The 19623-nt window shown below is 48.4% G+C and overlaps 1 protein-coding gene and 1 pseudogene across 8 annotated transcripts in view; both read left to right on the top strand.

Moving 5' to 3' along the window:
* The window catches only part of TTLL5 (tubulin tyrosine ligase like 5), a 1306640-nt gene that overhangs the window by 572770 nt on the left and 714247 nt on the right, over positions 1 to 19623 (top strand). The gene's annotated exons all lie outside the window — the stretch shown is intronic.
* LOC146799241 (U6 spliceosomal RNA) lies at positions 14960 to 15022 on the top strand (annotated as a pseudogene).

The following is a 19623-nucleotide window of genomic DNA, read 5'->3' as shown; positions in this document are numbered from 1 at the left end:
GATCTGAACAAACCTTGAAATTCAAACCCCAAACAAAATGTCTAAATTTTTTAAGTGCCCAAAAAATCGCCAAAGCCTCCTTTTCAATCACTGAATAATTGATTTCCGCACCCCTTAGACTTCTAGATGCACATGCAATCAATTTCTCCTGTCCACCTCTTTTCTGTTTCAAAATAGCACCTAACCCTTTTGAACTGGCATCAGTTACTATACATGTTTCATCAGTTGGAATAAACGCTTGTAAATTAGGCGCATTTACAAGATCTTTCTTTATTTCAACAAATTCATTTTGACAGACATCTGTCCAAATAAATTCCTTACTTTTCCCAAGTAGATTTCTCATATTACTAGATTTACTTGCCAAATTTCTCACAAATTTCCCATAATATTCAACCATTCCTAAAAATGAAACAACTTCCTCTTTATTCTTTGGAGAAGCCAAATTTAAAATAGTATTCACCAAATCCTTCTTTGGAACAATTCCTGAGGCAGAAATACAATGCCCCAAATAATTTACCTCTTTTACAGAAAATTTACATTTCTCAAATTTCAAAGTGAGACCAGCACACTCTAACCTCTTCAAAACTGATCTCAGGGTTTTGTCATGTTCTTCTTGATTTGCACCAAAAACAAGTAAATCATCTTGATAACATTTCACCGACTTTATTCCTTTTAAAATTGAAGCCATCACCCTTTGAAAAACCGAGGCCGCAGATACAAGACCAAAAGGCATTCTTTTATATTTAAATGCCCCCATGGGAGTGATGAAAGCCGTCAGATCTTGAGAATCACGTGTAAGTTCAATTTGATGATATGCCTGCGTAAGGTCTAATGTTGTAAAAACCTTAGCATCACCCAAAGAGGACAATAATTCATCAATATTTGGAAGAGGAAACTTATCCACTATTACCTCTTTGTTTAGAGATCTTAAGTCACAACAAAGCCTAATGTCACCATTAGGTTTGTTAGCAACGACAATTGGCGCCAACCATTCTGATGCCTCTACAGAAGTAATTATGCCCTGTTCCTCAAGTTTCTTTAGTTCCTGTTCAACTTTTCCTTGTACAGCAATAGGAATTCTTCTTACCTTGGCTACTACTGGCACAGCATTATTTTTTAATTTGATACAATGCTTATAACCTTTAAGACACCCTAAATCTTTCTTAAACAACTGAGGGAATTCACTCACAAAATCATTAGTCTCAGCTCTAATTTCCTGAATTTGTACCTGAGGATCCATATTTGGATTTAGCATGACACCCAATAAACGTTGATGTGGCCAACCACTTAAATCATCCCCAACTTTTGATACATAAATTTTCCCAACAAACATTTTCTTTTCCATTTCAATACAAGCATTAAAATATCCAAACATACTTATGGAATGCCCTCCATACCCACCTGGATTTATATCCATCCTATTCAATTTGTTCTTCTTCTGAAACCATTTCTCAAAAGACTGTTTTGAGATAATGGAAATATGCGAGCAAGAGTCAAATTTCATTTCCAATTCTATACCATCAATCTTTACTTTACCAACCGGGTGATCATGACATTTCTTATCTTTTATCTGACATATAACCTCTTTTATATCTTTATTTGCCAATTTTTTCTCTTTTGACTTACAAAACTTTATGAAATGCCCTTTCTTCCCACAACCATGACACACAAAACTCAAAGCAGGACACATTTTTGAGTTCGCTTTATGTCCTGATTTACCACATCTAAAACACACTACAGCTGCGTTTGATGCGTCATCTTTACCTGACTCCTTCACAGGAATTTTCACATCTTTTACTTGACATACAACATTTTGTACTTCCTCCACTACAGGTTGACTTTTTACTTTATCACCCTTTAGTTCATTTACACATTTTAACATATGTTCTACTTTTTTAGCAATTCCTACCACTTCTTCTAATGGTGGCTCATCTTTTAACCACAGTTCCTCTCTTATTTTATCTTCCCTACATTTGAGAACAAATTGATCCCTAATTCTTTCTTCATTAGCAGCTCCAAATTTACAACTAGAAGCTAACTTTCTTAAAACAGTTAAATATTCCTCAACAGATTCCTCTTTACCTTGCTCTCTTAATCCAAAATGATATCTCTCCATTATTGTGCTTACACGAGGTAAATAATGCTTATCTAATTGCAATAAACATATTTCATATTCATCTAAACCTCGTTGTTCTTGTGCAGATAAAGCTGGCAAATTTTCCAAAACTTCTTGCCCTTCTCCACCTAAACAATGCAACAAAAGTGAGCATTTTCTTTCCGCACTTAGATTTGTTCCACAGACCTTTGCATAATGCGCAAATATTTTCTTCCATTTGCTCCATTTGACATTCGGCTCACCTGGATCACTCAAAAAAAATGGTGGTGTGGTTACATTCTGCATTTTCCACTTTCTTTCTTATGTGTCTTATTATAATCCTTAACTACTACTACACAAAAAAATATTAAACAGTAAATGTTCCTTGAAACAATATAATACTACAAATTAAAATTGTATTACATGTATATCACTTCCTCAGATGACTTGCTTAGTTTCCAAACCCTTTACTGTTTTATTTCTTCTAAACACATTTAAATACCAATGTGCTACTACTCCGTTCGCTCTCAAATTTCTTCAGACTTTCACAAGACAGCTTCCGCAGCAAACGTCGTATTCCTGTTCTCAAATCTCCTCCGATGTGGTTAAAACATGTACCTACGCCAATTCCAAGATGGCGTTACGCTAAAAAAAAACGTGTCCCGGGTGGCTATCGGCTTGTTCTTGCTTCAAAACCCCTCACTTCAGCATGCATTCCAATGACGATGAATGTTACGCTGGCTAGTCACCGAATCCCCATGCAGAATTCGAATACGTCATCAGTCACCAGGAACAGTTGAAGAGTGAAGACCTCCAAGCGTGTATCAAGACTCCAACGAACTCCAACGAGCGTTATGCGCCGACCGCTGACTCTCAACCGAGAAAGTCACCAATTCATGCCTCTCTTCGATTCAACAGCCAAAACGCAGTCACCAACTCCTCCAGCTGATCTCCTCACCGTGTCTCTTTGTTAAAAAACAACGGCACCAAATTCCCGCTGGATACCAACTTCACCTCAGGAACAGACAGTCGCTGAAGAAGATAGGACACGTAAGTAATTTCTTACTTGTTTCAAACTCCGTCACTACTTCTTTTAAAACTTCTCGCAGCTTAAATACGCTTCAACTATTCATATATATATATATAGCAGAAAGCATTCTCCGCTGCACCATCCATTTCTTCTTCCTTAGCACGATGTTGAGGTGTTAAAATCCTCTTCTATGTATCCCTCGCTCGTCGCCAGTGAAAAGTTCGTTAAATACCACAGAAACTGGAATGTAGTTGGAAGAGAGATTTATTAATAACACCTCATCCATCAGCTACCTAGGAGTAACTGACACACAAAGAATCCCCATCAACTAACGTTCCAAGTTCTACTGAACTTGTAGAAGCAGGAAGACCTGTGGAAACACCACACCCTCATTTTCCGGGGCCGCACGCGACTTCGGACGAGGTGCAGGCCTTTATGTCGGCCTTGCGCCATTTGTTTGCACCGCCGGGTCCCTCCGGAGCGCCTTCGGGCCCGTAAATCCGTCGGAAGGGTTTGCCCCCGTGCCGCCGCCTCTGGCCTCGGCTACGCCGGCACCATACTCTGCGGCGCTGCCGGCCTCGGCTCCGGCCTCGGACCGGACGCCGGCACTGGTGCTGACTCCGGCGCCGGCCCTGGATCCGGCTCCGGGCGCGGCGCCGCCGCTGACGCTGGACGGCGCCGACCGGGGACTGGTATCTTCCATTTCTTGGAGGGGAGTTTATCCTGTTTCCCAGGGCATCTCGTCCTTACCGGCCCTTTCAGCAACCGGTGGATGAAGGGGAATACTGGGAGGGGTCTGAAGACCCTCTTGCAGCTCAGTGCGAGAATGAGCCTGAGTGGGAAGGCGATGTGGAGGGTCCAGTGGATCTGGATTTCTCTCCACACCCTGGCACTCTGTCCCCTTCTTCCGTGGCCACAGAGGAGGTTGGGACTTTTTCGGTGGTTTTACATCGGGCAGCTGAGGCTCTTAACCTCGAGCTCCCTTCTGTACCTATCAGGACCAATCTCCTGACTGAGGTCCTGCAGCCGCAGTCCTCCTCTGTGGAGCCGTTACTGCCCTTCAATGAAGCACTTACTGATATCCTGTTGGGCACGTGGATTAAACCTAACACAGGAGTCCCTGTGGATAAGGGTGTGGCGCGCCGCCATTGCCCGGCACCGGGTGACCCCAACTTTCTCACACAACACCTGACGCCTGAGAGGCTGGTTGTCCAGACTTCTGCCTCGCCGAGTGCGTTCCCTTCTGCTCCTCTGGACAAGGAATCTAGGAAACTGGAGCAATTTGGTAAAAAGAGTTTCACATCTGCCAGCTCTGGGTTGCGGGCGGTGAATACTGCGTGCCTGCTAGGCCGCTATTCCCATTCTGTGTGGGACACTGTAGCACAGGTGCTACCTCAGTGCCCTGTAGAAGCACGGGCGGTTCTCTCCCAAGCCATTACCGAGGGGAGAAATGCTGCGAAATGTACTATTTGTTGTTGGCTTGACACGGCCGATTCCCTCGGTAGGGCACTTTCCACAACTGTGGCGCTCCGTCGTTATGCTTGGCTCCGCACTACTGGCTTCTCTGGGGATGTCCAGAACACCTTGTTGGACATGCCCTTTGACGGTACACGCCTCTTTGGTGATAAGGCGGATAGCACCCTGGAAAGTTTTAAGGACTCTCGGGCTACGGCCCAGTCTTTGGGTCTCGCCACCACGCATACTCCCCCGGGGTCCGCTTTTTGGTCCTTTCGAGGCCAAGGTCGTGGTGCCCAGGCGCGTTCGTTTTAGACTTGCAAGTCTGCGCAGCCACAGTCTCAGCCCAGCCACGGACGAGGGACCCGCCGTGGTGGATTCCGGGGACAGCGGACGGGTCAGTCCACCACCTCCCTTGCCGCCGCCGCCTCTAAACCTTCCTAGTCCGGTGTTTCAAACCCACCTGATGCCAGTGGGTGGCAGGATTCGCCATCACCTTCCCCACTGGCGCTCCATAACCTCGGACAGGTGTGTTCTGCAAATAGTCTGCAGGGGCTACTCCCTCCCCTTCGAATCTACCCCTCCAGCCATGCCTCATCAGTACCACTGCATGTCGGGGGAACTCTTGGCACTTCTCCAGCACAAAGTCACGGCCCTCTTGGCCAAGGGGGCCATCAAGCACGTTCTGACGCCAGAAGTAGGTCGTGGTTGTTACTCCCACTACTTCTTGGTTCGGAAGAAGGGCAAAGGCCTATGCCCTATCTTAGACCTCCGGCACGTCAATCGGTTCCTCCGGAAGGAGAAGTTCAAGATGCTCACGCTAGCTCAGGTCTTTTCTGCTATAAACTCGCAAGACTGGCTGGTAGCGTTGGACTTGCAGGATGCTTATTTTCATTTTCCCATCCTGCCAGCCCACCAGCATTACCTACGGTTCACGATGGGTCACAAGCACTTTCAGTTCACCGTGCTCCCTTTTGGCCTTACCAGCGCCCCTCGGGTGTTCCCGAAAGTGATGCCGGTGGTCGCAGCTCATCTGCGCAGATCAGGGGTTTCAGTCTTCCCCTATCTCGACGACTGGCTGTAGAAAGCGAGCTCGCCCCAGGCAGTCGTCTCCCACCTCCAGACTATGGCCAACCTCCTGCATTTGCTGGGGTTTTCCATCAACGTGCTGAAGTCTCACCTGATTCCCTTTCAGAAGCTCCTCTTCATCGGAGCAGTTCTGGATACGGCGCAGTTTGGGGTTTATCCTCCCGAGCAGCGAGTCCGGGACATTCGGGCTACGATTCCGATCTTTCAGCCCTGGTCCTGGGTTTCGGTCAGGAAGACACTGAGGCTGCTGCGCCTCATGGCCTCCTGCATCCTGCTCATCGACCATGCCAGATGGCATATGCGGGCTCTGCAGTGGGACCTGAAGTTCCAGTGGACGCAGCATCGGGGGAACCTGTCCGACTGCGTCCGGATCTCAGAGGACACTGCACAGGACTTGCAGTGGTGGCTCACGAACCTGTGTTGGGTCAGCGGCAGATCCCTCTCCCTTCCCCAACCAGAGCACACAGTAGTGACGGACGCGTCCCTCCTGGGATGGGGTGGCCACATGGGAGAGGCAGAGATCAGAGGTCTCTGGTCTCCGGCTGAGTCCAAGCTCCATATCAACGTTTTGGAGCTCAGGGCGATTCTACATGCACTCAAAGTATTCCTTCCCTCTGTCAAGGGGAGAGTAGTGCAGGTGTTCACAGACAACACCACCACCATGTGGTACTGCAACAAGCAAGGCGGGGACCCTATGTCAGGAGGCTCTACGTCTCTGGACGTGGCTGGAACGTCATGGCATTTCCTTGGTGGTTCAACTCCTGGCAGGTTCACTGAACGCCAGGGCGGACAAACTCAGCTGACGGTGCATGTTGGATCACAAATGGCGTCTTCACTCGGAGGTGGTGCAAGGTCTCTTTCAGCAGTTAGGAGAATCTTGGTTAGATCTATTTTCCACTGAAGAGAACGCTCAATGTCAGCAGTTCTGCGCGTTGGAGTTTCCAAGGCGGCACTCGCTAGGTGACGCTTTTCGTCGTGAGTGGAGTTGCGGTCTGTTGTGCGCCTTTCCGCCTATACCACTTCTGCCCAGAGTGCTGAAGAAGATCAGGCGCGACCAGGCCCAAGTCATTCTTGTGGCACTGGACTGGGCTCTAAGAGTTTGGTATCCCGAGCTACTCACTATGAGCGTGGATCCCCCGATCCGACTGCCTCTTCGGGAGGATCTCCTGTCGCAGCAACAGGGGACGGTCCTCCACCCGAACCTGTCCAGCCTCCACCTCCTTGCATGGAGATTGAGCGGCGACAGATGATTCCATTTGACTTGCCTCCCGAAGTCTGTAATGTGATTTTGGCAGCCAGGCGTCCCTCCACTAAAACGTTGTACGCCTGTCAGTGGAAAACATTTGTGGCATGGTGCACAGCAAAGTCTGTTGATCCTCTTGCTGCCCCTCTTTCTGAGGTCCTATTGTTCCTCCTTTCTTTGGCCCAGCAGGGCTCTGCTTTGGGCACTATCAAGGGCTACCTCTCTGCTCTTTCAGCCTTTCTTAGGCTGCCTGATCAGCCCTCTCTTTTCAAGTCCCCGGTTGTCAATAGATTTCTCAAAGGCATTACTCACCTTTTCCCGCCTATTCCTTTTGTGATTCCTTAATGGAATCTTGAACCTGGTCCTGAAATATCTGATGTGCGCTCCATCTGAGCCTCTTCCTAACTGTCCTTTGCGGTTATTGACTCTGAAAACTGTCTTCCTGGTGGCCATCACCTCCGCTCGGCGGGTGAGTCAGCCCCAGGCTCTTTCCTGCAAACCTCCTTTCCTGCCGATTCATCCAGACAAGGTTGTGCTTCGACCGCGTCCCTCCTTTCTACCAAAAGTAGTCTCTGCCTTTCATCTCGGGCAAACTGTAACTCTGCCCACTTTCTTTCCGCTTCCGCACCCTTCAAGAGAAGTGGAGAGGCTCCACTATCTGGACCCAAAACGTGCACTCTCGTTTTATCTCAACCGCACACAACAGTTCCGGGTGGATGGCCAGCTCTTTGTTGGCTACATGGACGCCAAGAAAGTCCGGGCTGTGCACAAGCAAACTGTCTCCCAATGGGTTGTCTTGTGCATTAAAGCCTGTTACTCTCTGGCTTAAAAGGAACCTCCGGTTGGGCTGCGCGCCCATTCTACCAGGGCGACAGCAGCTACTACAGTGTTGGGACATGGTGTTCCCCTGCAAGACATCTGTCAGGTGGCCACTTGGGCCTCGCTGCATACTTTTACTAAGCACTATTGCCTTGACAGTCAGGTCCGGAGAGATGGCTTCTTTGGCCGTTCAGTTCTCCGTGACTTTCTGGTGTAATCTCACTTCGCAGACCCACCACCAGGGTTGGAATTGCTTGGGTATGTATTCTGTGGTAACGAATCTATCACTAACGTGTCTCTTTCAGATGCACAAGTTACTTACTTGTGTAACGGTATATCTGTAAGAGACATTAGTTAGTGATAGATTCCTTACCGCCCGTCCATCCACCCTGTTCTGCAAACTGTTCTCTAGGGTTCAGGTCATCCCTTTCAGGGATCTAGTTCTATTGCACCAGTAGTCGGTCTCTGGCATAGCTCTGCGCTTCTGGCGCGGAAAAGTTGTGTACAGAACTGACTTCAGCGCACGTGGGCATTTCTAAGTAGCTCTGACGACGTCATCTCGGCGACTACGATGCCAGCGATGTACGCGGAGCCGTACGACGACACCTAACGACGCGCAGGGGTACTGCTGACGAAAACTTTCCGGATCCAGTCTGATGCCTACTTAGAAATGCCCACACGCGCTGAAGTCTGTCCTGTACACAACTTTTCCGCGCCAGAAGCGCAGAGCTATACCAGAGACCGACTACTGGTGCAATAGAACTAGAGCCCTAAAAGGGATGACCTGAACCCTAGAGAACAGTTCGCAGAACAGGGAGGATGGGCGGGCGGTAAGGAATCTATCACTAACTAATGTCTCTTACAGCTATATCATTACACAAGTAAGTAACTTGTGCGTCAGTAAGCCTTTACAGACCTCCTTTCTAGTCTTGGTCTGATGTGGCCACCATCAGGGATATCAGTTCATGGTCCAAAATACCGAAGTGGCAGATTTTAGATTGAACCTATCTCATGACTGAGATTTTGTTCACTATGAAGCTGTGCTTGTGTTATGCGCTGCAGAGTAAAACGTGTTTTCAGAATACCTTTTGTGTTATGCCCTCTAGAAAGCAACAAAACCCACTAGGAAAAGGTCTGTGCCACTGCTACTGCCCCTCCAAGTCTCTGTTGCATTCTATTTGTGGTGCTATCCATCACTATGTTGAACTCACCTCCAACAAAGGGTAAACAGCAATATATCTGAAAGAGCATATTTTTGATAGTTTCTTGTTTTTTATTAGGGATATATAGCATGGAAATCGTATATGAACTTTAGCCTTGCTTCAGTATTGCACTGTCTCCGTTGTCTGTGGCTACCTTTTCAATACACCTGAAAAAGCACAATCCCTATACTCTGACACAATGGTACCACACTTGAGACTCTAACACTCATTAATATAAAAAGACATTAAATGTTCATGGCATTTATTAAAAAAGTATACATGTAATTCATAAAATCAATGCTACCGTTACATATGCTTAAAAACACAAGACATAACAAATACAAATTATTATATGATCCACAAAACTGTTATGAGCCCGCATAACAGAAAAAGATTATGAAGACAATACACTTTGTCATTGATTACGCATCCTAACGGGTCATGTAACCACTGTGGTTGGTGATATATATACACTCTTATATCTACTCGCAGTCAACCACAGTTCTCCCTTGGATTGCGTTATTTTAGATGCGTCGACGCGTTTCGATGGTTCTTCTTGTTATTCCATCTTTATCAAGACTTGTAATAGGCTTTGGGTCTTCCTCTATTTTACAGGGACTGACTGCGTTTTGTTTAAATTTGTCCTGATACTGGTACTTATTTTCGAAGCCGTAGGTACATGGCATATCCCCTTCAATACTTCTCACCTTTTAATGGAGTCGTCAATTTCAACCAAGGTGACGGAGGTCCAAGTTACTCCTCCTATGTTCTCGTCACCTTGGGGCCTCAAACCGTCGGCTTCGTACGTGGAAGTGTTGCTCAATTCGCTTCGAAGCGAATTGAGATTTCTGTTATGCGGGCTCATAACAGTTTTGTGGATCATATAATAATTTGTATTTGTTATGTCTTGTGTTTTTAAGCATATGTAACGGTAGCATTGATTTTATGAATTACATGTATACTTTTTTAATAAATGCCATGAACATTTAATGTCTTTTTATATTAATGAGTGTTAGAGTCTCAAGTGTGGTACCATTGTGTCAGAGTATAGGGATTGTGCTTTTTCAGGTGTAAGCTGTACCCCATTCCCTTCAAAAGACAAGGGGTCTCTCTCGGTTTCTCCGATAAAAATACCTTTTCAATACAGCCTTGAAATTTAGGTGATCTCAGTTTGACGACCCTGCTGACTTACACGGCCTGAAAGAGAAATTTACACTAGGAACCACTCCAGCTGTAGCCTCTGCCAGGCTGAACATACTGGTTATATTCACTGCAGGAGGCAAATGCCCTTTTAGCTACTCTTGAAGTGATTAATGAGTGCTAAGCACTTGGTTTGGGCAATAAGCCATGTAACATTAAAGCTGATATATTTTCAGTTTGGCAGTCTGCAAGTGAACAAACTCTGTGAGTTTTGTACCTTGTACAGTGTCCCAGCTGCACTTGTCTTCAGCAGAGAGTCTAGAATAATAGCTGTTTTCCCATAATGGAATTGAAAACCTGCTGTCATTCTTCAGTCCTTCCAAGAAATTACATTAACTACAGTAACAGGACTAAATAATCTTCTTTACTGTAGCCGCTAAGTCCAGAAACTGGTGTCATCTGTGGTCATCGAAGCAAAGTGTCTCTTTGGTCTGCATGATATCTTCCTTTTTTTCAGAGAAGTATATTCAAGCCAGTGCGTCCGGTGAATTGTCTTTTTATGTGCTCAAGTTTGCAACTACCTATACTCTACCTATTAAAATGAGTGGAGCTTCCATTTAGTTTATAATTTGGTTTTCCTGTTTTCAGTTTCTATTTTTGGTGAATTCTGGTGGTGTTTTTTCAGTGTTTTCCAGTGATTTCAAAACCTCAAAAAAACAGTGCTTTTCAGTGGTTACTCATTTTCGCACCATAAAAAACTGAAACGGTGTTTTACCGGTGTTTATGGAACGCTTTGCTTTTATTATTGCTTGCTTTCTTCATTGATGCATGGTATATAGACAGTGTGCATACAGTGTATATGAGGTCCAAATACATTTTTACAAGTCGAAGGTTTCAAGATCACTTTCCCGTCCGCTTTGATGTACTCAGTGAGCCGCGCGGCCACTGAGAACATCAAAGCGGCAGTGAAAGTGCACACCATTTGCCACCCCCTCCCTTATCCCACTTCCTGCTTGTTTTATTGGAATTTCAATCTGCCTTCATTCCCCTCTAGCACTGCGCTCTAACGCGAGACGTGTGACACCAGGGAGACTCTCGATTCCATATTTAAAGGCATGGTGCGGGATGACTTCACAGGCACCTCAAAGTGTCAGTGTATGAGTGTCAGGGTTCCAAAAACTTTTTCAGGGCCAGTGACTAAGGCACTCTCACTGGAATGCCATTGGCACAGGGCGGTCACTGCACAAGAGGGGCGCTTTATGTTTCAGAGCTACAAGCTCACACACGCTGCACACCCGCCTTGTCGTTTTATAGACCAGAGCCCTTCCTAGAGGGCCATCAACCTCTTCATCTGGCAAGCCCCCTGACTGCCACCGTAGCTCCAAGTCCACACTTTGTACCAGCCCACCGCCTCTTCTCTCCATCAAGCTACCTCCCTGCCCTCACCCCTGGGCTTGCAAGTCCCGCAGGACCTAGAGTGCTTAATTTGAGCCGGTGGTTTGTGTGCTCAACACCAGCTTTTAATTGTCAACACCGATGCTTATGAGAGTCAGTCGCCTGGTGGCACGGTCTCTCTTATTTACAACAACTGTTGTTTATTAATTCAATATACATTAATAATGGCCAATACCTGCCGCCCATGCCATTCTTATAGCTCTGGGGGCTTGCTAGTAATTGTGCTGGCACTTTCATTGGCAGAGATGACAGGGGCAATGAATGGGTAAGTGCACGTTGCAAAGGGCTCGTGAGGAGTGCCCTGGCACTTTTTAACAAATCAAAACACTGCCGAGTACATTACAGCTACAGACTCTCGAGTACCATGCTCGCACTGGAAACAAGGCCAGCTTTGCACCCCACATAATGAGCATTTAGCATGAGGTGACCGGATTTTCAGAATGAAACAACCTGGACGGCCGCCGACATAGAAATAGGACTGTTTTGGTCGGGCCGGATCACGGTTTCAAAAGGACTGCACCAAAAATATTTAAGGTCACTTTCCCATATGCATATATTTCATAGCTCTTGTATTTATTCATTACGATACAGTTAATTGAAACCATTACATGATTATAGAACGCGCAGTGAAAAATACAAAAGCACACGCTAAACACCAGACTCCTTCAATAATTGTCCTTAATGCTACCAACGAGCTCGCGCGACGCAGATGAGAATGAAGCAGATGTCACCGGTATAGAAACGGTTAAAAACTACAAAATCGTACTGATGGCAAGTGGACTCCTGAGTCATTACTTTCTGTATGTCTGGTGCAATTAAGGACAAAGTGCCAGTGCATGGAAATAATGAGTGAGTGAGTGAGTAAATATTACATATACACATGTGTGATGAGACCCAGGGGCGGGCTGCTATTGAGTCTGGCTTGGGCTGATGGGACACGGAGTCGCCCCCTCATTACATCCTGCTGTGCTGCCTGGGAAAGGCAAGGCAGAGGGTGGCTTTTAAACCGCTCCGCTCATGTTCCTGTGTTGAGAGACCCGGAGAAAACGTGCGCCCTGTACCACACTGTGATAATGTGCGTCCTCATCCGACCCGCTCTCAACAAGCATTGGCATAGCCAATAGGTCTCGCTTTTGGGACCTTATAAGTGTTTAGCCATGCAACAGTTGCATAACTAAATACTTATATGGTCCCAAAAGCGAGACCTATTTGCTATGCCAATGCTTGTTCTTTGAGGTTCTCTGGCTGTCTTCTCCCCAGGTTTGTGGATCTTATCTGGATTCAGGTGCGCCCAGGTTCTTAGAGGAATACCCTAAAGCACACCTTGATTACACGCTTCTCCAAGTACCTTCGTATGAAAAGTTTTACTCACCTGTGCAGCAGTCTGTGTTTCTCTCACACAGGACCGCTTGATTCAGCTGCTCTCTGTGGCGGCGAGTCTCCTGCAGCCCCATGGCCACTCGCCTGGTTCTTTGCGATGCCGCCTCCTCGTCTCCCTGTATGGGCCTGTGGGTGTTGGGGACGCCCGTTGTCACTTCTGCAGCACTTACGTTCCCTCTCCAGGTGCCTCAAAGGTCTCCCGGTCTATTCTGGATCGCCGATCTTGGAAAAGGGGTGGGGGATTCTCCGTTCTTGTGCCTCTCAGGCCACGGGCTCGGGACTCAGTGCGATTATGTAAAATCCGAGTTCTGCATGGAAGGTGTCTTCACTAAAGCCAAACATTCTCACCTCCTTTCTAAACTCAGCAAACCTCCTCCTTCCAAAACAACCAAGCCAGTGTTGCAACTGCCAGTAAAGTCCATGCTGGGAAATGCAAGCTAGAGCATCCTTGAAGAACCACGTTTTCAGTCTTGTGCACTTTTGACCTACCCGGTTTCTGTGCTCAGCCCCGCCCACAGGGGCTCTGAGAAGAGGCGAAAGAACAACAAAGCCTCGTTATCTAAATGGTCTTTTTAAAGAACTGTGAAGTACTCGGGTGCGGCCGCAGTCAGAGAGACGGCAGTCCACAACAGCTCCTCTCCTCCGTCAACTATGAAAATCAGTGACACTCGGTTTAAACCGGGTCAGCTGATTTTCATCCGGTAGGGTACTGTCGGTCAGATTCGGTATAAACCGAATTCCGGACAGCCTATTTATAATTGAATGAAGTAGACATTGTGCGTAAGCTACAATACCATCTTCGTTTACTCTCTGTAGTCCCCTTATCCTGCTGTTGTTTTACCTAGACATATTTTCAATATTCCCCAGTTTCACCAACAGCTTGTTCCCTTTTTCAAGCTTGAGCAGCCTTTTCCCATGCGGTGCAGTTCCTCTGAACTGTCATCAGCTGTCCTTTCCAAAATTCCAAATCTTCTTCTTGATTTCCAAGGGAACATAATCGTACCTGAGGTTTAGAAGGCATGATTTCAAGACTATTTTAATGCTACTGGTTTCTATATTGATCTCAGCCAGAAATTGCTGGAAGAAATCCTGTTTGATGACAGGCTGTGGGGACAGGTCTGATTGTCTCTCAAGGGAATTCTGACATGTCCGCTGATCAGATTTCTTCATCCATTTTGAATTCTTTAGACACCAACAGCTCTCTGATTATGGGCTCCCTTTTCCCCCCTTGGTTTCCAACTCTGTGTTAGCAGCATACTGAGTAGATTCACTGGGAGACACGAAGCGCTCAACTCCTGTGTTCTTCCACCTCAAGAAAGAGCATGTGGCACTGCTTTCACTGAAAATGCCCACTCGGCTGCAGAGTTTGTCATGTCAGGTATAGAAGCCTCGCTAACACCCTGCTGGGACACGAAGGCTGCATAGCTAATCTGTCTCTAGTCAGTCTAGCATCTCTTTGTTGTGCTAACTCAGAGTGGTGCTGATGGCATCAGTTGAGGTTTGGGCACTCTGCTTCTACTGCACACTTCAGTCGCTATATATGGGTCTCACACCCGGTGAGCTCTATGAGATTCTGCCCCTGCAGTAGGGAGGGGTCTCAAGCGTCTGACCTCCCACACTCCTCAGGGCTCACTTGCTTCTCTGGCCTATTCACTGTAAGTGTGAGGAAAGTTGGCCTTAGTCAAACAGCTGCAGTCCTTTACCACATTGTTTGTGGATTCTCTGTTGCTCTCGTTGGTGGACTCCAGCAGGGCTGCTCCTCCCTGCAGTTTGCCCGGCCCTGCACCAGTGGGAGCCTCACTTCTCCACCTGAGGTCAACTGCTGCTGAGTGCAAGTCATGCTGCACACATTGTTTGTTTCCAGCGTTCCCAGCTCACCAGTCAATATAGTGCCCAGTGACTGGTCTCACTGTTCTCTTACAGCAGTGAACCTCTTTAACTGTCATCTCAAGTCGCTACTGGTGTCATCCCATTTTTGCAGTTGCCGCGGCTCCCAAAAGTGCGACCAGGGTCAGGCTGCTGGTTCTGATTGAAGGGTGTTTTGGATCGCTTTGCTCGCTTCAGCAGCACATGTACTAAAATTGGAACGATACAAAGAAGATTAGCATGGCCCCCACAGGCGCAACTAGAGCCAAATTTCGAGTTGGGGGGGGGCTGAATCTTTAAGCAATAGGCAGAGTGGAGCTGATTTCGGGGGGGGGGCGGAATCTTTAAGCAATAGGCAGAGTGGAGCTGCAGGGGCTCTTAGAAGGGGTGAAACAACAGCAAGGCCTCATTAACATGCAAATGGTCTTTTAAAGACCTGTGAAGTGCTTGGGTGCGGCTGTGTGTGTGCCTGGGAAGCTGTCTCATCCCGGGCTGCCACACACGACGGGGGGGGGGGGAGTTGGGAGGGCCTGAAGCCCTTTGAGTCCAGTGGGTGTTGCGCGCCTGATGCCCCCTGCACGTGGATCACTGAAGCTAGTGGAGGAAGGAGTGTGGTACTGCCAGAGCATGTCTGCTTCACTTCTCTGTCAGGTTACTCTTCCGGCTTGCTTTTTTGGTGTGGTTACAGTCTGCTTACTTTACTGGCTTGCTTCTGGAGGGTGTTTCTAAGAAGATTCTTAGTTCTTTTGTCTAAATCACTGGGAAAATTGTGGTTGTCTTGCTTCTGTTTCTGCTATGGGCTGTACTTGTTAACGACAGCTCATTATTTGGATCTTTTATTGTATTTTAGTGACTAAGGTGATGTAATTCTTTAACCTAATTTTGTTTTGTTATGCTTTGGGTTTATCTGGCTACCCTTACCTATCTCTTGAAATAATAACTGTGTGTTTCTTTTTTTATTGGATACTTCCAGTGCAGATTCCTCAGCTTGTTAATCTCCCAGTAAGGCAGACTTGAGCCAGAAACTTGCACCTAGCGCCATCCACCAATCTTGGTCATAACTCTGTCCTTTTCTCTTGATGTGACAACTTGGATATGTACATCGTTGTTTCTCTTGTTCTGCTCTAGTAAAATCCTGAGAGCACTGGTTGGGGTGCTGTTTATTTTCTGCAGGACACTATTCCATCTTTGAGCAGAACATTATTTTCTCGCACATACAATTTCCACTGGCAACACATGCCTACTTTCATCAGGGGAGTAGCTTTTATTGGTGCAGCAGGTGCAGTGCACTGAAACCTTATTATTGCTATATTTCAGAATTAAATCAGCAGCCGGGGGGCATTTTCTTCCTTGCACTATAGCCCATGACACTCTGGCAATTCCACTGACTCAATAGCACGCATGGGCATTTCCAGCTTCTTGCACTCCCTGCTAATTTGCAAATACTCTTGGCCTGGTTTAGCAGTGGCAGGTTCCTTTGTCCCTCTTTTCTGTTGCTTGTCTAACTCCTCAAGTTACTACTCATCTTAAACTATAGGGGTGTTAACAGAGTATTAAATCAAAACTATTGGCATCCCAAAGTGGTTTGTCATTAACTTGCAGGCACGGAGAAGAAGGTTTCATTTTTAGGTCTCACCTGGGAAGTGCTTGCGCCCTCTGTTCGAGACATGCTGTTTCTAGGATATGAGCTTAAAAAAAAGCCCATCTTTTCAATTGGTTCCTTTTGCTGCCCTTTAGAAATGCTGGCGTGTCATTAGTGTATACACTTAGTAGTCCTTCTTTTTGTAATTTTGTATCCCCCCATGTGGACTGCCCCGCTTATGTGTGTTCTTACTGTTCAGGTTCTTTATACTTGGAGAGAACTTTTTTTAGTTGGCCTGCCTCTTTGCTCATTAACGTTCCTGTCTACTTGTGCAATGAAACTTCGGTGGCTTCATTTGCTAGCCATCTCTTCATCTCCCCGTGCCACCCCCCCAACCCTTCCACAACACTGCTTTGGTTGCTTCATATCCCTTGATCTCCCTGTGCCACCCGCTCAGCCCTTCCACAACACTGCTCACAGGCCCCAACACCCCTCCCAGGCCACTGCTGTTTTGCTTGTTTTTTGGTTACTTTATGCACAGTTTGCAGTGCAGTGCCCTCATTTAATATCCCTTTGTGTCTACCTCATCCCCCTTCACGACGCTGCTTGCCCGCTCCCGAGACTGCTGAAGACAGCTATCTGATAGAGACATGTTAGTGATAGATTCCTTACCTTAGAATATCCCCAGGCGTCAGACTGGATCCGGAAAGTTTTTCATCAGCAGTACCCCTGCGCGTCGGTAGGTGGCGTTGTGCGGCTCTGCGTCCGTCGCTTGCGTCGTATGCACCGAGATTACGTCATGGAGACTACTTCGGCGCCACCCATGCGCACTGACGTCAGTTCTTTCTTTTTCCGCTCCAGCAAGCGCAGATCTGGTTAGAGCACGTACCCTAGTCACTTTTTGACTAACTTTTTGAGACTTTTGTCTCTACTTCTTTTGAGTCTTTGACTCCTGGTGCCACGTAGGGATGCCTGGGTTTCAGTCCTGCAGGGCCTGTCGCCGTACGATGTCGGTGTCCGACCCCCATGGCGTCATGTTCCGACTGTCTGGCCATGGCGCCGAAGGCTTTGCGGGAGCGGTCGCGAAAGCTGCTGGAGGCCAGGCAGTCATCTCCGCGCCGTTCGAGGTCCAGGGGTCGCTCGAGGGACCGACCGCGGAGCCATCATTATCGCTCCTCGGGGTCAAAGTCTTCACCCATGGAATCGGGTAAGAGACGTCACAAGAAAAAGTCAAAGAGGCGTGTTCGCTCTCCGACCGCCCCCGTCGGTCTCCGGACACGGACGAGGGGGCCAAGGGTCTCTCCCCTGCGGCTCCGTTGGAGCCTGGGACTCCGGCGGCCTACCCACCATATCCGGGTCCATCGGCGACTCCGGCCCAGGTGCAAGAATTTCTTGCCGCCATGGACCGCCTTTTCAGACCTAGGGCTCCGCCGGCGCACCTTCGGGCTCCGCGGTCCCTATTGAGGACCCTTGCTTGCCACTGGCTCCGCCGACGGCTCTGTCCCCGGCACCCCCTGCTGCTCCGTTCCCGGTGCCGTCATGGGTTCCGTTCATCCCACCTCCGCCCTTGCCCGAATTTCCGGCCAATTTTGCTCCGGCTTGGGACCCTAATTGGGACATGGAGCCGAACCGGCGCTGTTCCCGGCGCCGTTGGAGCATTTGTTTTCCCCTGTGCCTCCCCCGCCGATGCCGCCTGTGCCACTGGCTGTGGAGGAGGGAGATGACTGGGAGGGGTCGGAGGACCCTCTTGCACAGCAGTGCCAGTCTGAACATTAGTGGGCGGAGGCCTCGGAGGACGCCGGTGTCCTTGACCTCTCCTCCGAGCCCGGTATCATGTCTCCTCTCACGGTCATGGAGAAAGGCGCCACGTATACGGTGGTGCTCCGTAGAGCAGCTGAGACCCTTGACCTTGATCTGCCTACTATCACTCACAAGACCAACCTCGCTACTGAGGTGCTTCAGCCGGCAGTAAGTTCTATGGAACCTCTGCTCCAGTTTAATGAGGCCTTGACGGATGTTTTGATGGGCACCTGGTCGAGGCCAGGCACAGGGGTTCCTGTGGATAAGAACGTGGCCAGGCGTCATCGCCCTGGACCCGGTGACCCGGCCTTTCTGACAAATCATCCAACTCCGGAGATCCTGGTCATTCAGGCCTCCACCTCCCAAAGTGCGTTGCCCCGCCGAATAAGGAATCGAAAAAGCTGGAGTAGTTTGGCAAGAGGTTATTTTTGCTCTGCCAGCTTGGGGCTGCTGTCAGTCAACACCGCATGCCTCTTGGGCCGCTACTCTCACGCTGTGTGGGACATGGTGGCGCTGACACTGCCCCAGTGTCCGGAAGAGGTTCGGGCTGTACTTTCCCAAGTTGTGGCGGAGGGGAAGGATGCCGCGAAGTTCGCCATTCGGTGTTGGGCTTGACACCATGGACTCTTTAGGGAGAGTGATCTCCACTACAGTGGCCTTGCATCGCCATGCCTGGCTGCGGTCCACTGGGTTTTCGGGAGATGTCCAGAGCTCCCTCATGGACATGCCTTTTGATGGTACTGGCCTGTTTGGCGTTAAGGCAGACAGTGCGCTGGAGCGTTTCAAGGACTCTTGGGCTACGGCCAAGTCCTTGGGTCTCTTCACCACACGCCCGGCCACGTCTACCTTTCGTGGCCACAGAAGGTGTGCCCCTGCACGTTCGTTCAGCCAGAAGCCTGCGCAGAACCAGACACAGCGCGGCCGTGGGCGTGGAGGCCGCCATGGCGGCACAGGGGGCCAGCGGGCGGGTTAGTCCACCTCCGCTCCCGCAGCATCCGCCTCAAAGCCTTCCTAGTCCGAGCTTTGGGGTGCACCCCACGCCAGTGGGTGGCAGGATTCAGCATCACCTCCTCCACTGGCGTTCTGTCACTTCAGACAGGTGGGTGCTGCAAATCGTCTGAAGGGGTTACTCCTCCTCTTCGAGTCTGCCCCCCTAGCCATGCCACCTCAGTTCCACCACATATCGGGGGATCACTTTGCGCTTCTCCAGCAGGAAGTCACGGCCCTCCTGGCCAAGGGGGCCATCAAGCGCGTTCCTGAGCCAGAAGTAGGACGTGGTTCTTATTCCCACTACTTTCTGGTCCCCAAGAAGGACAAAGGGGGCCTGCGCCCCATCTTGGACCTCAGGAACGTCAGTCACTTCCTCTGGAAGGAGAAGTTCAAGATTTTGACTCTGGCTCAGGTCTTGGCTGCCCTCGACCCTGGAGACTGGATGGTAGCGTTGGACTTGCAGGACGTATATTTTCA

The sequence above is a fragment of the Triturus cristatus genome, chromosome 9 (genome assembly GCF_964204655.1).
Source record: "Triturus cristatus chromosome 9, aTriCri1.1, whole genome shotgun sequence".
Classification (NCBI taxonomy): Eukaryota; Metazoa; Chordata; class Amphibia; order Caudata; family Salamandridae; genus Triturus; species Triturus cristatus.
The sequence above is the reverse complement of the archived record's forward strand: the minus strand, read 5'-3'. Positions and strand labels throughout refer to the sequence as shown.